We start from the raw sequence: 20,923 nt of genomic DNA on the forward strand, positions 1-20,923 counted from the left end.
TTGCCAAAACTAAGAAACTGACATTTGTACATTGCTACTATATAAACTCTGGACTATATGAATTTCATCAGTTTTTCTATGAAATGCCCTCTTTCTGTTGCAAGATAAAATCCAAGGTGCCATATGGTTTCTAGTTATCCTATGTCCCCAATCTCTGGTCTATGAATTCTTAGGCTTTATTTGATTCTCATGTTCTTGGCAGTCTTGAGGAGTACTGGCCAGGTAACCTACAGAATATTCCCTACCTGGGTTTATCTAACACTTTTTCTCATAATCAGATTGACATTATGAGGTTTTAGAAAGACTATGATACATGTGATCCTGTCACATCAAATCAGGGAGAACATGATACCCACAAGGCATCACTGATGATGTTAAACTTCATCATTTTCACAAGATGATGTGTGCCAGGTTTTTCCACTATAGATTTACCATTTTTCCCTTTCCCTACTCTATTCTTTTAGATGTGTAGCTCATTTATGCTTTTATTTTAAGATGATTAAATTACAGAAAATATAACAACACTTGTATACCTACCACTCAGATTTTATTAAGTTTTAAAATCTCATCATTTTTGCTCTAGGTGTTTTTAATCGCAAAAACAAATTATCCACTGAGTTAATATTCCTTATGTTATTACACTATTTCATTTTCTCTTCTTGCTTTGTAGAGACAAACTGATTAAAAACTAATGTTGAGGGGGAAAAATCAAATTTCATGTTAATAAATACCATGAGAATATTTATGTAAAGAAACAAAACAACCAATATTCTCTTATGACTATATATATATACATAGTATCAAAATCATAGAATGGACTCTGAGAAACAAGGGAGGGTTTTAGAGGGTAGGGGGGTAGGGGGATGGGTTAGCCTGGTGATGGGTATTAAGGAGGGCACGTACTGCATGGAATACTGGGTGTTAAATGAAAACAATGAATCGTGGATCACTACATCAAAAACTAATGATGTAATGTATGGTGATTAACATAATAAAAATTTTAAAAAATACTTTTTCTTTTTTTCTTTCCTCGACTTTGCTTTTTGAACTCCCTTCTTTGAGTTCAGTTCTTATGTAAGTATATCATTTAGTAATATTCCTTTGGTAGGAGTTCGAGAATATTAAACTCTCAGTTTTTAGATGTCCAAAATTATCTTTATTTTACCCTAATCACTGAATAATATTTTAGCTGGGTATAGAATTCTAGGACAAATTATTTCCTCTCAGAATTCAAAGGTAAGAATCTGACAGAATGCTATCATCAATCTAACAATAATTCCTTTGAAAGTGTTTCCTTTTCCTCTGTTTACTTTCAATATTTTATTTCATGTGGTATGATGTCACTCAGCTATGTCTAAACATGACTTGACTTTAGTTCTGCTGTTTATAAGCCAATGTCCTCCGCCTTTGATTCTTTGAGGATTTACATTTTGTAGGTTACTCTCTGCCCAACTGTAATTGAAACTCTCCCGCAGCTGGTAGACAGAACTTACCTACTTTCCATTTCTAGGACAAGACAGTCCTTCAACAGTTCTGGTTTTATACTGGTTGATCAGTTTCATCTATGCCTCTGGGCCAAATGTCTTTTTCTTGGTAGAAGATGCATGAAGCCTGTTCCTAGTTCCTAAGTCTTACACAGTTTTGCTGCTTTACTGAGTGATTGGGCCTAAGATCTCTCACTTCTGTGACTTCCTGTGCTCTCCTTATTTCAAGGAACTGATATTCTCCCATTCAATGTTCGTAGGACAGGGTAGCTCTGTCACATCATGAGAGCTTGCCATATTAACTGAAAGCACCAGAACACTATTTCTATACTTCCTATGTAGATAAAAAGAGAATGCTGAGCAAAAATATAATCTCCATTTTGTAGATGTCTGAAGTCCAACTGAAGATATCAGACACATACTCAAAGAACATAGAAGGAAAAATGTTATTAGGCAGCATTGCGTAATGATTCAAGCAGTATAGATTAGTGATTAGAATCAAAGCTCCATCATTTGACTAGCATGTGAAAATTGTTCATAAGAAAGGTCAAAAACTGGATTCAAGATTAACCTATTACAAGGGTGATTAGGCAGACAGTTTCATAATAAAGATTTATTTTGAAACAAGCTGTACTATGATTCAAACCCACCTCAAAAGTGAGGGTTGTGAGCCTACCTTTCTTTCAACTGAAATCACTCAGAGACTGGTAATTTCCCATGTAATGTGGGAAGCATACTGGATAGGTGTCCGATTCAAACTTGAGAACTAATCAGATAAAGGACTTGCCAGAGAGGACTAAAGTAGCAGAGCAGCTGTGTCTGGAAACAAAGTTCCCATGGCAGTCGAACAAACCAGTGAGAAGCCTCAGGACTAGATGTGGGAACCACGGCAGCAGATACAGCTGGACTGGAGCCACTCAGTCCTTGTCCAAAAGAATCACTGGGAGATAAAAGGAGATTAACAGTATTTCTTTGCAGTGGATTGCTAAAAAGCCATGGACCAAGGAAATGCAACCACTGGAGAAACAGAAGACATTATTTCACAGGGGTTGCAATCAGAAGAATCCAGCAAAGGAATTTGCATGAAACCAAAACAAGCTTAATATATCTGCCAGTCCCAGAGAGTTTGAAGATATTTTACAATAATATCAGCCAAATATGAACCTTCTGCTTCCACCACTACTGTGGCAAGTGGAAAAAGAGGTAATAAAAAAGGGGGAAAAAGGGAACCCCATCCTTTTCCAGTACTACTGGTTCTCCCTTATAAAACAGTGTTTGTGAAGTTGTATTACCTTAGGGTGAAGAGCAAAGTGGCAGGATTGACAAATTTTAATTCAGTGGCAAGAGGAAAATTTTTCCTACCTGAATGAAATTTAAAGGAACAAATGTAAAGATTTTTCCACACCTATTTCAAAGGCACTCCTTTCTTCTGAATCCTCTTTACTACAAAATGGCCTTCCACTATTAACTTTATAATTTCTTTCCCAACCCAAATTTAGATATTTTTTAAAAATCCATAATATGTAAATAGGAAGATGAGTTATTCATTGTAAGTATTGTGACACTAACATTGTTTTTCTAAACTAAGGAGCTAAGCCTGTCTTCTTTTATTAAAGGCATTAATTCAAGATATCGTATATTGTAATTTAATGTGATATATTTCATAGTTTTTTTTTTTCCCCTTGACCCAGGCATTATTTAGGAGAGTTTTCTATTATTATTGTCATTATTGTTTCCACAGATATTTGAGTATTAGGAGTACTGAGCTAGAAATCTATATATCATTCTAACATTATCAGATACAATGAATTCCAAATAGATTTCCAAAATACGCTTTTCTGAAAGACAATCGTACTGTGCTTGTTTCCTGCCTTGAATAATTTTTTTACTTCCTCCACTTTAAGAAGTCGTTTTTGAAATCCTACAGCTTCACATAAGTCTTATACGTAGTCAAAAGTAGAGGTTTTCAGACTGTTTTCAGGCAAGCCTTAGAGTTCCACGAGCTGCTTCACATTCCAGCCCCATCATGAGACTCTGAGTGGGTAGGAATCTGGACCTCAGCCTCGTTTTACTCAAAATAGATTCTTTTTGATAAGATTCATATATAATTTGGTTCTTCATAGGCTTTATCTGAAGAAGGAAGCATTCTTTCCTAAGAAATAAATTTAAACCCACCAGTTTAAAATGCATATAACTCTTTTCGATCTCTCCCTATGAACTGTTATGAACATCTCAAATACAGTCTTAGAGGAAGTCAAATATGAGTTCCACATTTTCTTAAATAAATCAGTCACACAACAGCACAAATCAGCACATTTCGAGTTCAAAACTCTCAGCCCACCACAAAAACACATATACATCTTAAATCCAATGACAAACCAAAAGCCAAATCCATTCAATTGTTTCCAAAATATAACTCATCATCATCATCATCATCATCATTAAGTTCCTCACCAAGACAAATAAGATATCCTGAAGATGAAAAATTTTGTTGTATGGGCAAAAAGCACTATGGGAAATTCTCTAAAGTAGCAAATTGGCTCTTAAAACAAACTTTTTTTTTTTTATGAAAAACACTGGCCAATAAATTCTTCATAGGAAAAAATCTCCAGCTCCGAAAATATTTAAGTATTTTATTCTCCATTCTCAGAAAAAAAAATCTCTGAATTTACTTCCTAATGATGTTTAGTGCTTAGAATACAAAGATAACTATATGAGAAACATAACAAAGAAATGTTAAACAGAATAGCTTTATAAATTTCAAACAAATGCTTGCCAGAGCCCATTACAAATATTACATATTTACCTAAAGATAAAGATGTTATGTTATCATGGTCTATCTTAAGATAATACTATTTAAAGAGCTCTAGGATAGGGCGCCTGGGTGGCTCAGTTGGTTAAGCGACTGCCTTCGGCTCAGGTCATGATCCCGGAGTCCCTGGATCGAGTCCCACATCAGGCTTCCTGCTCAGCGGGGAGTCTGCTTCTCCCTCTGACCCTCCCCCCTCTGATGTGCTCTCTCTCATTCTCTCTCACACAAATAAATAAATAAAATCTTTAAAAAAAATAAAATAAAATAAAGAGTTCTAGGATATTTGTATAAAATATACAAATATATTATCTTCTATTACATATCTTCAAAATTATTAATGGCTTTATAATTTCTGCATAATTCACATCATTTAGGTCTTCCTTCTTTTGGTTTAGTAACATCTTAATTTAAAAACCAAATACTTGGAAAGAGCACTCACTGTGTTAACCAAACTAAGAGGAGAGAATCTTGATTTGGGGACCATTCCTTACAAATGGACATGGTAATTCTGATGCTTCAAAAACAATGTCAGAATTTTCTAAATTTTAATACTCTGTTTCAGGGTTTTCTAAAATATATTTGAACATGGCATGCCATGTATTTTTCATTTATTAGTTGGAAAAAAGAAAGAAGATAAATATTGAATTCTCCAAATGCTGGGCTCAGTAGTGGCAGGGGAGAGAAGGGACACTCAAGTGAAGGTGAGGTATGACTCCCAACTTATGGTCACCTTCTGATCACCTGCTGGTTTACTCTGTTGGGAGCCCTCCCTAGGCACTAACATAAACGTGTCCAGCTGCAAATGTCCACCCCCCAGAGCGTGCTATATTGAACTGGGCTGGCTTTTTCCTTTCTTATTTCTGTTTCTTGTGTAATTTTTCCTACTTTTCTGTGTTTGGGCTTCATTATGGATCAGGAGACCCTTAATGAAGACTCATAGTACACAGCACCAGCTGCTTCATCTTAATTCCTCTTGTACTATCCAGCATCCCATTCACTTGGTGTTTACATGTGGTATGTATTGCTATTATTTTAAAAATCGTTCTAGACTCTAGGGTAGCCGTTAAGAGTAAAGGCTTTGAGCACAACATGTTATTCTTGACTGTGGGTGCAATGTTTTACAGTGGATCTCTAGAGCTTATTCATCTTGCTTAACTGAAACTTTATGCCCATTGATTAGTAACTCCTAGTTCCCTTTCCCTGCATCTCTTGGCAACCACCATTCCACTCTTTGATTCCATGAATTTGACTCTTTTAGGTATCTCATGTAAGTGGAATCATACAGTATTTGTCCTTTGTCCATACAGAAATGGCTCATTTCACTTAGCATAATGTCCTAAAGGTTCATCTACATTGCTGCATATTGTAGAATTTCCTTCTTTTTGTATGAATGTGCCAAAATTCATAACATTGAAAGTGTTTTCGAACTAGATAGAAGTGGTAGCTACACAGCATTGTAAATACACCAAATGCCACTGAAATTGTTCACTTAAAAATGGTTAATTTGGGGGCACCTGGTTGGTTCAGTCAGTTAAGCATCTACCTTTGACTCAGGTTGTGATCAGGGTCTGGGTCCTGGAATCCAGTCCTGTGTCAGGCTCCCTGCTCAGCGACGGGTCGGCTTCTCCCTCTGCCCCTCCCCTGCTGGTGCTCTCTCTCTCTCAAATAAATAAAATATTTAAAAGAATGGTTAATTTTATGTTAAACAAATTTCACCTCATGGAAAATGAAATTTTTTTTTTTTTTTTTTAAAGATTTTATTTATTTATTTGAGACAGAATGAGAGACAGAGAGCATGAGAGGGAGGAGGGTCAGAGGGAGAAGCAGACTCCCTGCCGAGCAGGGAGCCCGATGCGGGACTCGATCCCGGGACTCCAGGACCATGACCTGAGCCGAAGGCAGTTGCTTAACCAACTGAGCCACCCAGGCGCCCGAAAATGAAATTTTTTTTAAAAAAATTTTTAAAAACCTATAGTATCACATATCTAAAAGGTGTGGATTTTACTGTATGTCAGTTATACCTCAATAAACATGACTTCAGCAAAAAGAAAAATATTAAAGCCTTTAGAGTCAGATGACCCTGGGTTCAAAGCCTGCCTCTGTCATGTATTAGCACTCTGTGAGCTTGAGCAAATTATTTAAACTCCCTGCTGTTGAGTTTCCTCATGTGTAAAATTGTATTACTAATACTGTTGAGGATATGTGAGTTGTGGTGCAATTAAAATGGTATCATGGTATTTAACCAGAACCACAAGCCCAAATCCTCCCTTAATGCACTCACCTCTCCCCACAAAGTCCTTGAAATTTGCAGAGCCAGCTGGGGTTCTGAGCCCAGACTCTAGGGCAGATCCTGGTGATTTAGGCTGAAAAAGTGTGTTTTTCCTTTCTGACCTCAAACAAAAAACACACAAAAAGACCTGTTCCATTTATATCTACACTAAAGTCTAAATTCCAATGCAGAATTTCTATGTTGGAAAAAAAAATAATAAAACTACACCTCTTAGTGACAAAGGGAAATGAATGACAGAGGTAAGTCCATGTGTTCCAAAGCTTGGAATGGAGCCTGCCCAGGCCACTATCCAAACCATGGTTACTGAATCAGTGCGTAGAGAGCACTTCTAGCTGTTACTGTTCTGTGCTGCTATAGATCCTTATGCATTAGGACTGAGGTCCAGTATGAAACCTGAAATCTGACTGGTCCAAATTTGGACACTTGTTTCTTGAGGTAGGGTAACTTGGCCTTGATCCCAACTCACTTTTAGGGAATAACTAAAGACAGAATTGAAAAAGGAACAGAGGAGCCTTGCGCGCCTTTCCTTGAAAGCCAACAAATACTATCCTCATTGGTTCATTATAAAGATTCAGTGAAATAATCTATGGAAAGTACAGATAAGAATGCTGAAAATAAGCCCAGCTACTATAAGTAGGAGGCGGCAGAAGTATTTGTTGAACTGACTATGTCATTTTGTTAACTTGTCTACCCTGCTCTCTTCGCTTTGTCTTCACTGAAGATGGCTGAGTTTTGGGCTGCATCATGACTTTGTAGGAGAGTCCTACATTTTCACCTCTTCAGAAGCATTTCCCTTTGAGCCTTGTGCAATCAGGACATAAAGGTAAAACGATCTGTATTATTACTTTGAAAAGCTCAGGACCATTCTAATTGCTTAGCAGGACAGGGACTATGCAGAGGGCTTGAGCACCAAGACGAGCTGTTATGAAAAGGGTTACATGTATCTTAGCTCTACTGGTTCTTTGAAAATCCAAAACTCTGACAATGCACCCTAGGGAAGCAACTGTGCCTGTGCTTTTCAGGCAGATGAGCTTAATACTTGCCATACAGTGACTTCAGACACACTGCCTTTCTGGAAATGAGATTGTATTTCAAAGAACTGGCTCATGTTATCGATCTCTTTTCTTCCAAAGAACAGTGAGGAAAAAAATGCTCTCTTTGAAAGAGGATTTTAATGTTTACTGTCACTTACCATGTTTGGAAATGTAGGACTAACCCCACAGTTACTGATCATTTTCTTCCTAAGTGCTGTGCAGTACAGTTCTGAAAGATGTCAACTTAAATCTGAATATCCCTACAATAGGGATTTTCCTTAGGCGGGACCACTGGAAGCATGAAAAACAATAAACGATTCCATTCCTGATGCTCTTTTTCTATAAAACCTAACTTCTTACTAAGTAAACATTTTTATTGGACGTGTAAAGAATACTTTACAAAGGGGGCGCCTGGCTGGCTCAGTTGGTGGAGTGTGCGACTCTTGATCTCAGGGATGAAGTTTGAGCCCTATGTGGGGTATACAGATTACTTGAAAAATAAAATGTTATGTTCCACGTATGAGTGAAACCATATGATAACTGTCTTTCTCTGCTTTAAGCTATAGCACGGAGGATCAGAGGGGAAGGGAGGAAAATCTGAGGGGGAGAAATCAGAGAGTGAGACGAACCATGAGAGACTATGGACCTGGGGAAACAAACTGAGGGTTACAGAAGGGAGGGGGTAACAGGGTGATGGGTATTAAGGAGGGCATGTGCTGTGATGAGCACTGAGTGTTATATGTAACTAATAAATCACTGAACACTACATCAAAAACTAATGGTGTACTATACAGTGGCTAACTGAACATAATAAAAAAAAAAGAAAAGTAAATTTTTTAAGTATTATTTATTTATTTGAGAGAGAGAGACAGAGAACACAAGCAGGGGGAAGGGTAGAAGGAGAGGGAGAAGCAGACTCCTCGCTAAGCAGGGAGCCCAATGCGATGCCGGAAGGCAGGTACTCAACCGACTGAGCCACCCAGGCGCCCTGATCTTAAAAAAAAAAAAAAAGCTTTACAAAGATGTCATTTGAAAAAGATTAAAAGGAGCAGAAACTGTAAGTATAAACTGATACCTTAGAGATACTAAAGCATCTTGCTGTCACTTACAAATAATCTCCTTCAACTTTGGTTTCCTTTCTGTTTCTTGTGAAACTCTGACTTTCTCTCATTACAGTTTTTGGAAAGACATATGTCTGATCAGTTACTCACACTTTGTGTTTCAAAAGTCCTATCACACTTACTTCAGCTTCTTGCTTAATTGAAAGTCACTAATGTCAGGGCTTCTTACTGGTTTTCATAATTACTTAATTAGTCTGCTCTGTTATATAAGAGGAATTAATCTTATATTTTCTTTCACTCTTTATGTTCCATATTTCTTGATTTATCCAAGACAGAAAATATATACCAGTTATTTTTGAGGTACATAAATTCTATTTATTCAATTCAATTCTATGAAAACTTTTTGCCAAAAAGAAAAAGTTAACTTATCAACCAACTTGATTATTAATTCAATGAACTACCTTCCTCATCAGTATTCAACTAACATTCCATCATTTCTTGGCCAGGGTCCACAGTTTAACACTGCTCAAACTGTTCTAAGAAAGCAATGATGTATCCTAAATACTTTCAATACCTTTATAAAATACTTCTTAAAATTATTCCATGCTGATTGTGACAAACAAAGAGCATGTTAAATAAAAAGGAAATGGCTTTTAAAATGGCAACCCAGAAAATACAGATTCGGTGTTCTATGTTGCCATATCCCCAAATATTTGCTTAAACTCCCTTTTGAACACAGCCTATAAATACATCACTCCTTTCCTATCACTTTTTTTCCCTTCTAGCTTCCAGGAGACAGCCTAGGAAACAGTGTATTGCTGTGCATGTTCCAAAAAAGAGGAGAACCTATTTAACATCATTGCTCTTATTTATTTAAAAATAAATAAATAAGCCTCAAAATCTTTGACCAAAATTACATTGAAATTGTTTAAGATAGGTTTGATATCTGATATAATTTGTCTGTCTTACTTGAACATCTATTCTCAGTCTTATGTAGATATTAAAAACATGTCTTTGAGGAGCATTAAGTCTGTGAACTGAGCAAATGGTTATGAAAATCTCAACCTTTAAAGTAAGTAATTCATAAGCATTAAAATGTAGCAAAGATATTTTCTTTCAAGTTGGACAGAGTCAGATTCTTTAAATTGTCAACACAAGAAACTGAATAAGCCTTATATAAGAATCCAAAATTATACAAATTTTTTTAGTGTTACATAGCCATTTGTTGAAATGTTTCATCTACTCAGAGATTCATGTTTGGGGTTAGTAAAACAGCAGTTGATCAGAAAAGAAGAGAGAGAGTGGCCGGAGGGGAGAGTATCGGGTCTGGGTACATGGGAGCACGCACACACACACACACACAGAAAGAAAACAAAAAGTCTTCCAGTATCCTCTACAGAGTATCTCAGTGTGACTGAGAATATCTCTGTTTAGCTGACAACTGTTGAACTAAACAACTCCAGAGAAAACATTCTACTTGGCTGTAATCAGGTCATGTTTTCTCAGGCAGCAGAGAAGTGTGGTTATCTACTCTGGAGACCCACAGGTCTGGTTTCAATCTTGAGAGGCTATTTAATCTCTCACACCTAAGTTTCTTCTATATAAAATTAAGATCATAATTCTTACTTCATAATGTATTATAGGATGAAATGAAATGTCATATTAAAAAGGCTTAGCATAAATCCCAGCACTGGTAGTTATTTTATTTATGCATTACAATTAAGTTCCTACTATAAGACAAGTTGTAAGTGTCAATGGCTATTCTGGTCCCTGTATCAATGAATAAGCAAGGCATAATAATTACTAAGAATAAAACAAAATATACTAGAATAACTGACTATGTGAATATCAACATAAATAAAGATGATATATATGCAAAGAGACAAAGTGAGAACAGAGAGACATACCTTCTGGAATGGTAGTGTGAAGAACCTTGTGGACCCTCTACACAAAGAAACAACAAAACTGTTGAACATTTCTGTGAGCATTTTTTAAAATAGTAAATTTAAAATCTCTAGAAAAGATAAAATTACCACATGATCCAAAAATTCCATTCTTAGGTATATCTCTGTGAGAAATAAAAGTTCTAGCTACACAAAAGTTTATGAATATTTTAACACCATTACTCATAATAGCCAAAGAGTAGAAACACCTTAAATGGTCAATGACTGATGAATAGATAAATAAAATGTGGCATATCCAAACAATGGAATATTATACAGCAATAAAAAGAATGAAGTACTGATGGATGATACAACATGTATGAACTTTGGAAGCATTAAGCTAAATGAAAGAAATTCATTAAACAAAATAAAAGAAAGATCACATAATATATATATTTTTTTTTCCATTTCTAGGAAATGTCCAGAATAGACAAATCTATAGACACAAAAAGATGAGTGTTTGCTAATAGCTGGTGGATGGGAAGCAAGGACAGATGGGATGGGCAGTAACTTATTAAGTTTACAGGTTTTCTTTTTGTACTAATAAAAATGTACCAAAATTAGATTCTAGTGATGGTTGCATAACTCTATAAATATACTAGGAACAACTGAATTGTAGACCATGTATTTGTGAACTGTATGACATGTGAATTACATCTCACTGAAACCATTTTGAAAGAAATGAGATAGGACTTGACACAAGTTCTTTAACAACTGTTTTAGGAGGAAACGAAGGAGAAAAGAAAAGAGAAAAGGAGGGTGCCTGGGTGGCTCAGTTGGTTAAGCGACTGCCTTCGGCTCAGGTCATGATCCCAGGGTCCTGGGATCGAGTCCCGCATCGGGCTCCCTGCTCTGCGGGGAGCCTGCTTCTCCCTCTCCCACTCCCCCTGCTTGTGTTCCCTCTCTCGCTGTGTCTCTCTCTGTCAAATAAATAAATAAAATCTTAAAAAAAAAAAAAAAAAAGAAAAGAGAAAAGGAAAGGCAGATATGAGCAAGTCACTGTGCAGGAAACCATTGATTACCTTTTTTTTTTTTTAAAAGATTTTATTTATTTATTTGAGAGAGAGAATGACATAGAGATAGCATGAGAGGGGGGAGGGTCAGAGGGAGAAGCAGACTCCCTGCTGAGCAGGGAGCCCGACGTGGGACTCGATCCCGGGACTCCAGGATCATGACCTGAGCCGAAGGCAGTCGCCCAACCAACTGAGCCACCCAGGCACCCCTGATTACCTTTGACAGGAGAGAAATAATCTGTGATATAAGTCAAAAGTCTTGAAAAGTTTCTCTGAAGGGACACCTGGGTGGCTCAGTCGTTAGGCATCTGCCTTCAGCTCAGGTCATGGTCCCTGCTCAGCAGGAAGCCTGCTTCTCCCTCTCCCACTACCCCTGCTTGTGTTCCCTCTCTCGCTATGTCTCTTCTCTGACAAATAAATAAATAAAATCTTTAAAAAAAGGGCGCTGGGTGGCTCAGTTGGTTAAGCGACTGCCTTCGGCTCAGGTCATGATCCTGGAGTCCCTGGATCGAGTCCCGCATCGGGCTCCCTGCTCAGCAGGGAGTCTGCTTCTCCCTCTCCCACTCCCCCCTCTTGTGCTCTCTCACTCTCTCTCTCTCAAATAAATAAATAAAATCTTTAAAAAAAAAAAAAAATCTTTAAAAAAAAAAAAAAAGAAGAGTTTCTCTGAAAAGCCACAATAATTTTCCTAGATGAGTATAAAAATTCTGGAGGGAAAATAGCTTCAAAATGGAGAGAGAAAACCTAAAACACTAATTTACTATAGTTAGCAAAAAATTATTTTTATTATTTTACAATCATAGTTTTTATACCTTTTAAAAGTTGTCAATAGGGGCGCCTGGGTGGCTCAGTTGGTTAAGCGACTGCCTTCGGCTCAGGTCATGATCCTGGAGTCCCTGGATCGAGTCCCGCATCGGGCTCCCTGCTCGGCGAGGAGCCTGCTTCTCCCTCTAACCCTCCCCTCTCTCATGTACTCTCTCTCTTTCTCGCTCTCTCAAATAAATAAATAAATCTTAAAAAAATAAAATAAAATAAAAGTTGTCAATAAACAGAGAAGATACTCTCTTTTTGGTCTACTATATATTTTCCTTGAAATAAATGATTTTTCATTTGCCATGATGTTTTATTCATGTTTCTTTGGCCATATTTGAATATACTTATTTATATTCACACCAGTAACATTAATACCAACACTAATCTTAATACTAATATTTTACAAGCAAAATCCCTTGCTATTAGATCAGTCTCTAATTTCCTTTAGAAGTCTATCTACTCCCCCCACCCTGTAACAGAGTGATAATTTTCTCTCCTTCTAATCTCATACCAAATTTAATATCCACCTATCAAAATTTGAAAATTATCTATTCATGGACCATAACATTATGAAGATCAACAACATCAGATCTTAAAACCACAGTGCTTGGAAGTCACTCTAGAAATTATCTTGACCACTTCTTCATTTTTTTTTTTTTTAAGATTTTATTTATTTGACAGAGAGAGCACAAGCAGAGGGAGACGGAGGGAGAAGCAGGCTCCCCGCTGAGCAAGGAGCCCGATGTGGGACTTGATCCCAGGACCCACATGTTTTAAATGGGTCCTGGGATCAAGCTGCTTAACCGACTGAGCCACCCAGGCATCCCGACCACTTCTTCATTTTTATCTTTGTTTTTACTTCCTATTTCCACAGATAAAAACCCTGTTACTTCTGTTATTTGTTCTGATAGTTAACAATTGTACACGTAGGACCTCCTGGAGCAAATCATCAATTCATTTTTTTTTTTTACTATTTATTTATTTATTTATTTATTTATTTATTTATTTATTTGAGAGGGATTGAGAGAGAGAGAGAGAGAAAGAGTGAAAGTGAGAGCACAAGAACAGGGAGAGCAGAGCGAGAAGCAGACTCCCGGCTGAGCAGGGAGCCCCATGCGGGGCTCAATCTCAGGACTCTGGGATCATGACCTGCCCAAAGCAGCCGCTTAACCAACTGAGCCACCCAGGTGCCCCCATCAATCTGTTTTTGAAGAGCAGTGGAAAACAGCTATCTCCCTCTTTTTAATGTCCTTTTTATGTATGTATGTATGCTTAATTGTCACTTTCCAGGCATCTGTTTATTATAATAAATAATACTGACTTCATTTTATCTGTCAGTCAAAAAGACAAACTAGAACAAACAAAAACTGATGAATATCTGTATTTAGATGTGTAGGATTAAACAGGTAACCATTTAACGCAATACCATATTAAAAATAATATCTAGTATTTACTGTTCTAAGCAATTTATGTGTTCTCTATCACTTAATATTTACAGCAATACTTTGAGAAAATCCTATTAATATCTTCATTTACAACTAGAGACACCAAGGTACAGAGCTATTATTTGCTCAGTCACAATTAAGCACATTTTTAGTTATTTTAAAACATGTTAAAAAAGAACAAGTAGACTGAGAAAGAAAACCCAAACACTCAAAATAACTGAAAGACAAACCAAGTAGCTGTTATTGTTTCCTGCTGATTCTTTTAGATACAAGTAAATTTTCAAATATACATAAATATAGTAAGAACAGTCCACCGAATCCCCATTCCTCCATCATCCAGCCTCCACTTCCATCAACTCTACACCCACCTTGCTTCATTTTACCTTTTACTCACACCCCCTTGAATATTTTTATACAAATCTCACTGATATCCTATAATTTTTTCTTAACATTAAGTATGTCTCAAAGACAGTGGTGCTTTTAACATAATCACAATACTCTCTAAATACCTGAAATAAACAATATCCTTGTAGTACCATAAAATGTACAATTAGTGTTCACAATTCTCTAATAGACCTTTTTTGGGCAGTTTGCTTGAACTGGAATCCAAAAGTCCATATGTCACAATTGGTTAATATGTCTCTTAACCTACAGATTTCTCTTCCATCATTACTTTTATTTTATTTTGTTTCATTTTATTGTATTGCAATTTATTTGTTCAAGATACCACTCCCTATGGACACAGAGCATCTCTTCCAGTATGTATTTTGCAGACTACATCATAGTGGTATATTTCAACAGATCTCTCTGCACTGGTACTTTCTGTACTTTCTGTAGTTAATTCTAGAGCCTTGATCACTTTGGGGGTGGTGTGGATTTTTAAAATAGAAAAATGCTGGTCTTTTTAGAGAATTGAAAATGCAGAGAAAAATCTACTGTCCGTATCAATTAAGATTAGACATAAGGATGAATAAAGAAAAAAAAATTTGCCTGAATCCAACATCCAAGACAGACTCTAGGGTGTGGAAGAACAGACTAAAAAATAAATATAAGTATTTCCCCAAAGCTTGGTCAGAGTTTACAGGACCAATCAACAAGGATGAAGAACATTCCAAGCCTTAACTTGAAATCTTTCCAACTGACTCACAAGTTACAAATAGGTGTGAGGCTTTGTTCTTTGTTCTTTCATGGTTTGTGTTCTAACATTCACTATTACAGTTAAGTCCAGAACCATTTGTCACACATTGCTCAGTGACACTGTTTAATTTCTATAAAAGAGAGCATGAAATCAACTTTGAAAAGTAGTAATGAGTATTGGCAATAGGAGCAATTCCAAGCTTTCCTGAGGAAAGAAGAGACTAGAGTAAGATAATTTTTTGACAGTATCACAAAATGAGATTACTTTTTAACTTCTGAAAAATTATAGAAAAAAGGAAGTCTATTACCACTTATTCTAAACCCAGTGTGTAGACTGCATTGCAAGAAAGAAAACCATTAGTCGTAAATTTTGTCACTTCCTATCTTCATGCCTCAGAGACATGTAGCTCCCAATTTTAGTCAACCTGCATATTGTTAAGTCTCAGATTATTGGCTTTGTATGAAATGGCAAAAGACCAAGAAAGTGGGATTAAAACATGATATAGGGAAAAAAATACCCTTGCAGTATGGCTGGTTTTGCAAGTCATGGTTATTTTTTTCCCTCTCCTCATTCAAGTTTCACATGGAGCTCTATTAATGCCATCTCTTTTAAAAGTGTGTTGGCAAGATACAGATTTCTATGCAGGTTTGTATGGAAATCAGCTGTCTATTAAACTCTTCCTTCTAATCTCCACCATGTTCTTTCATGTGTATGCTTTATATAAGATGACTCAATCTTAATTCTGCCTTTTTATTCTTGCGAGGAAATGCTTTACATCTTTTAATAGCATGGAGCTCTCTGCTTTGTGAACCTGATTAGTTGTGCAAAATTAAGTTCATATTCAATTTTGTATCCTGAGTACATCATAGGTACAAGAGGGTTCAGAGTTAGAGCTATCTACAACTTTGATGGAATATAAGCATTACAAAAAGTACAATATTCCAGGATGTGGCATTCTTCATTCACAACGTAGGACGGCTACTTGAAATGGTAAAAGTAGTAGTCTTTCACGCCATATAGCCTAGATTTAAACCTCAGATCTATCACTTAGCCAGCCACATGATTTGGCATGTCTTACTCTAAGAGAATTTCCTCAAAAGTAAAATATATAAGAAAACTTCTTGTTTTTCAGGCAGGGTATTAATATTTCTATTCTTATGAGTACCTCTGAAGATGTGGCCCAAATTATATTTCACAGGTGATTTCCATAAGTGATTCAGAGCATATGCAGATGTGGCAAATACTGCCACATAGCACTATTTCATTACTGTTTTAGTATGTGTCCTTGGTGGCTGAAAACATTTCCATAAGCTTACTGATCATTAATTTCTAGTTTTTTTATGAGTACCTAACTGATGTGCTTTAGCTCATTTTTCTACTCAGCTTCTCTATGTATTTCATTGATCTCTAACTATTCATTTTATACTAATAATATTAACCCTTAGCATGATCTGAAAATTTTTTCCAATTTTTTGCTCTCCTTCTAATGTATTATGGTGAAGTTTTTTGAAATGTTCATAAATATTTGGTAATCAATACTTGTTTTATTGGTGTTTTTATTTTTGTGATCAGAACATTTCTAAACCATAAGATCACATTAATATGTATATATAATATACAGTAGGCAATATATAATATAAATTACAATATACAGACTGTCAGTCCTAGCTTTGCATGGTAGTGCAGGACCACAAATATATGCAAGCTGAATCGGAGAACATAATACATAGGGAAAATCACAATTGTTACTTTTAAAGGTTTTTTTTTTGTCAAAATATAAAAACTCCCTTATTCTTGGTTTTAATTATATAAGAAAACGACAAAATAGTAAAACTAATACTTGCTAAGTACACCACAATATAAAATTTCAAAAACATTAAGACTGAAATGTTTTATTTCTTTGTTAAAAATAATTGTATCAAGAGCAGTTTAAATAGTCCTGGCCTTCTTGTATAACATAGGACTCTGAGTATCTTTTCTACATTGTGGTCAAGTCATCCTCCTTCCTAGGTTTGGATTAGCTTCCAACATTTTTTCCTTTGCACTTCCAGTGTTATGAACTATCTCCAAGAGTCCCTTTAATGTGAAAGTTTTGCCAATGTCATCTGCCTTGGGATACTTAAACCCTTTTCCATTACAATTACTTTCTAATTTTTCTTTTGCCATTATCACTTGTCATCTCTAGGCTATATTTTGATTTTATTGACCAAATTCCTCTTTTGATTATTCACTTTTGTAAAATGTCATTTGGGTTCATCACTGGGAGATAAGAATGAAATGCAACTAAAAACCTCCGTCTCTGCGAACAGATGTGCAATGACCAACTACCTATAAACTTTGAAAGAAGGGACACCACTGGTCACTGATCACTTACGTGGTGATGTGTCCTGAAGAACTAATAGTGAAGCCTGTCTTTATGCAATTACCGTGGTAACTGAAATTTGAACTGTGCTGTTGGGTAACAATTCATAGCATGTCAGCCCGTGAAAAGTGAGGGCTTCCTCTATGTAATATAATAACCAATAGCTTATTTTATTTCTTTTGAAATATTATTTATTACATGTAATTTTATTAAGTAGGACTTAAAAATTAATTGGTCTTCAGAGACCAGGTTGGTACCATAAGAATACCAGTTACACAACATGTGAGGGATGCCTGGTGGCTCAGTTGGTTAAGCGTCTGCCCTTGGCTCCAGTCATGATCCCAGGGTCCTGGAATCGAGTCCTGCATTGGGCTCCTTGCTCAGTGGGGAGCCTGCTTCTCCCTCTGCCTGCCACTCCCCCTGCTTGTGCCCTCTTCTCTCTCTCTCTGACAAATAAATAAATAAATAAAATCTTAAAAAAAAAATTTCATGTGAAGTGAAGAATGTAAACTAAGTCCCAACTAAATTCAAACACTTTCTGCAAGCATTGCTGCTGAATAAACATTTACATACCAATTTCCCCACTTATTTTAAATATTCCATACTTTTTGTTATATTTGTGAGGATGAGGAAAATTGATATTTTATAAAAGTGCATCTTTTAAAAACATCTTAATAAAAAATTACAATTCTATTTTAGATATATGCAAATTATTTATAAAACACAAAATTTTAAGTATATATTATGAACAGTTTCCTAAGTATTAATTCTGATTATTATTGATATGGAAAAACTATTATAATTTTTTTTTTTTGCTATCTGAACTCTGTTTTAGTGTGAATAATTCTCAGTTGCTTTAGATGACAGTTTTCCAGGTAGAAAAACATATGGATATACATATTGAATGATATTAACTGTCACTCTTCTTTGATGAACATTTAATTTATATTTTGTCTTACTGTATTAGGCCTATTTCACTGATAACAAACATCCTTGTCTAATTCTTAACTCTCCTGAGAATGTCTAATGTTGGAGATTTGAACACTATGTCACATCCAGTACCTTAATAAAACATTAGTCAATTATTATGGCATTTTATCAAGTAAGTATTGGGTGTTTGGTCAGTATCTTTAAGTGCATGATGATGTATACAAATGGATTTCCTAACATTATTAGTCTTATTTTTGCTGAGTATTTGCATCTCTCTTTGTAAGTGGTGATTTCAGCATTTTTAGGAGCTAACTTTCTTGGATTACTAAAATGTTTGTAACATAATAAAATAGATAAGAATATTATTTATTTCTTCCTTAGAAGAATTTAGAAGAGAATTATTTCTTCCTGACAATTTTTTAAAAGATTTTATTTATTCATTTGATAGAGAGAGCATGAGCAGAGGTGAAGGGGGGGCAGAGGGAGAAGTAGACTCCCCATTGAGCAGGGAGCCAACATGGGGCTTGATCTCAGGACCCTGAGATCATAAACCTGAGCTGAAGGGAGATGCTTAACTGACTAAGCCATTCAGGTGCCCCTCTTCCCTGACAATTTTAAACAATCATCTAGCAACCATCCCAGAGCATTTTTAAGTTATAATTTTATAGAATGTTTTAAATTCCTACCATATTTACTGTCCTTTTCAAACATTTCTATCTAATCTAATACCTATATCATCTGATACCTGAGCTACCTATTTATCAGTTTTCACTTTTGCTTAGGGTTTTATAAATTTAAAAAATCATCTGAATCATTTGTTTTAATACCCTAACTCCCAACATTTATATATTGTACTTTGACTTTTTTTTCTTTGTCACAGTTGTCAGAATTTTCTATTTTATTAACTTTGTCAAAGAACTAAAATTTGGAATTAATTTTAGTGTTTTTTTCCCTCTGCTCTAATTCATTCATTTTTACTTATATTACCATAAAATGGAAACGTGACATATTTTGGAAAAATATTTGAAAAAATATGTATATGTGGGGGCTGGGTAGCTCAGTCAGTTAGGCATCCAACTCTTGATTTCAGCTCAGGTCTTGATCTCAGGGTTGTGAGTTTAAGCCCCATGTTGGGCTCCACCTTGGGTGTGGAGCCCACTTTTTTAAAAAAATATATAAAGTGTATCTGATAAGAGACTTATGCCTAGGCTATAATAACTCCTACAACTTATATATAAGAACTAAACAACCCAATAGTTTTTTAAAAAGCAAAAGATTTGGACAGAAATTTTACCCAGAAAAAAAATGATATAAAGATAGCATGTAAGTATATGGGAAGATTTTCAACATTATTACTCATTAGGGAACTACAAATTAAAACTATAATAAGACACCACTACACAGCAATAGAATAGTTTAAATTCAAAAGACTGGCATTACCAAGTACTAGAGAAGATGCAAGCTGGAAATAAACTGGAACTCTAATACATTACTGGTAGGAATACAAAATGGTACAAGTGGATTCTGGCCTCTGAGTCATTCTAACTTTTCCATAATAGATGGTGCACATTTGCAACTGAGTAGCTTGCAATTCTGCCTTTGAAATTCTTAAAAGCCTTTTATATCGCTGAACATGTCTACCCGGTATGTCCATAAGATTCTTAGAAGGAATCTGATCCTGCACAAAGGTCTAAGTGATGAATTTATTAATTTTATAACATATATAATATGATTTATCTTGGTGAATGTTTCATGCGCACCTGAAAAGAATATGTATGCTGTTGTTCACTGGGTTGTTCTGTAAACATCAATTAGATTGACAGCTGATCGTATTAGTCAGGTCATCTATATGCTTACTAATTTTCTGCCTGCTTGTTCTATCCATCACCGAGAAGTCCGGAGTCTAAAACTGTCATTGTGGATTTGTCCATTTCTACTTCCAGAGCTTTGCTTCACGTATCCGAAGCTCTGTTGATGAAGACATGCTTCTTGGAGAACTGACCATTCATCATTACGTGGTGTCACTTTTTACCATAACTTGACAAATTTCCTTGCTCTTAATTAAGTCTACTTTGAAAATAACACAGCTACTTCAGCTTTCTTTTGGTTGGTGTTTGTGTGATAGATCTTTCTCAATCCTTTTCTTTTTAACACATGTACTTGTTTATATTTAAAGTGTGTTCTTATAGATAGCATAGAGAGGTATCTTGCTTTTTTATCCAGTCTGATAAATTCTGGCTTTTTAATTTGTAGGTTTAAACTAATCATACTTAAAGCAGTAACTGATTTCACTAGACTGAAATGTACCATTTTTCCCCAGCTGTTTTCTACTTTTTCCACTTGTGTATTCTTTCTTTTATCCTCTTTGTCTGACTTCTCTGAGTTTCATTGAGCATTTTAAATTATTTTATTTACTCAATTGATTCATTCTTTGTAACTCATCTAACAACTTTAGTAACTGTGTTAGGTTTTACAACATAAATATTTAAATAATCTGCATCTACCTTCAAATAATATTATAAGGCTTTCCCATGTATTGTACAAACCTCATAACAGTGTCTTAATTACTCCCTCCCAACTTTTATGTTATTGTTGCCA

Source organism: Mirounga angustirostris, unplaced genomic scaffold (genome assembly GCF_029215605.1).
Source record: "Mirounga angustirostris isolate CCGP_5_RB_7025 unplaced genomic scaffold, mMirAng1.0.hap1 SCAF_12, whole genome shotgun sequence".
Taxonomy (NCBI): Eukaryota; Metazoa; Chordata; class Mammalia; order Carnivora; family Phocidae; genus Mirounga; species Mirounga angustirostris.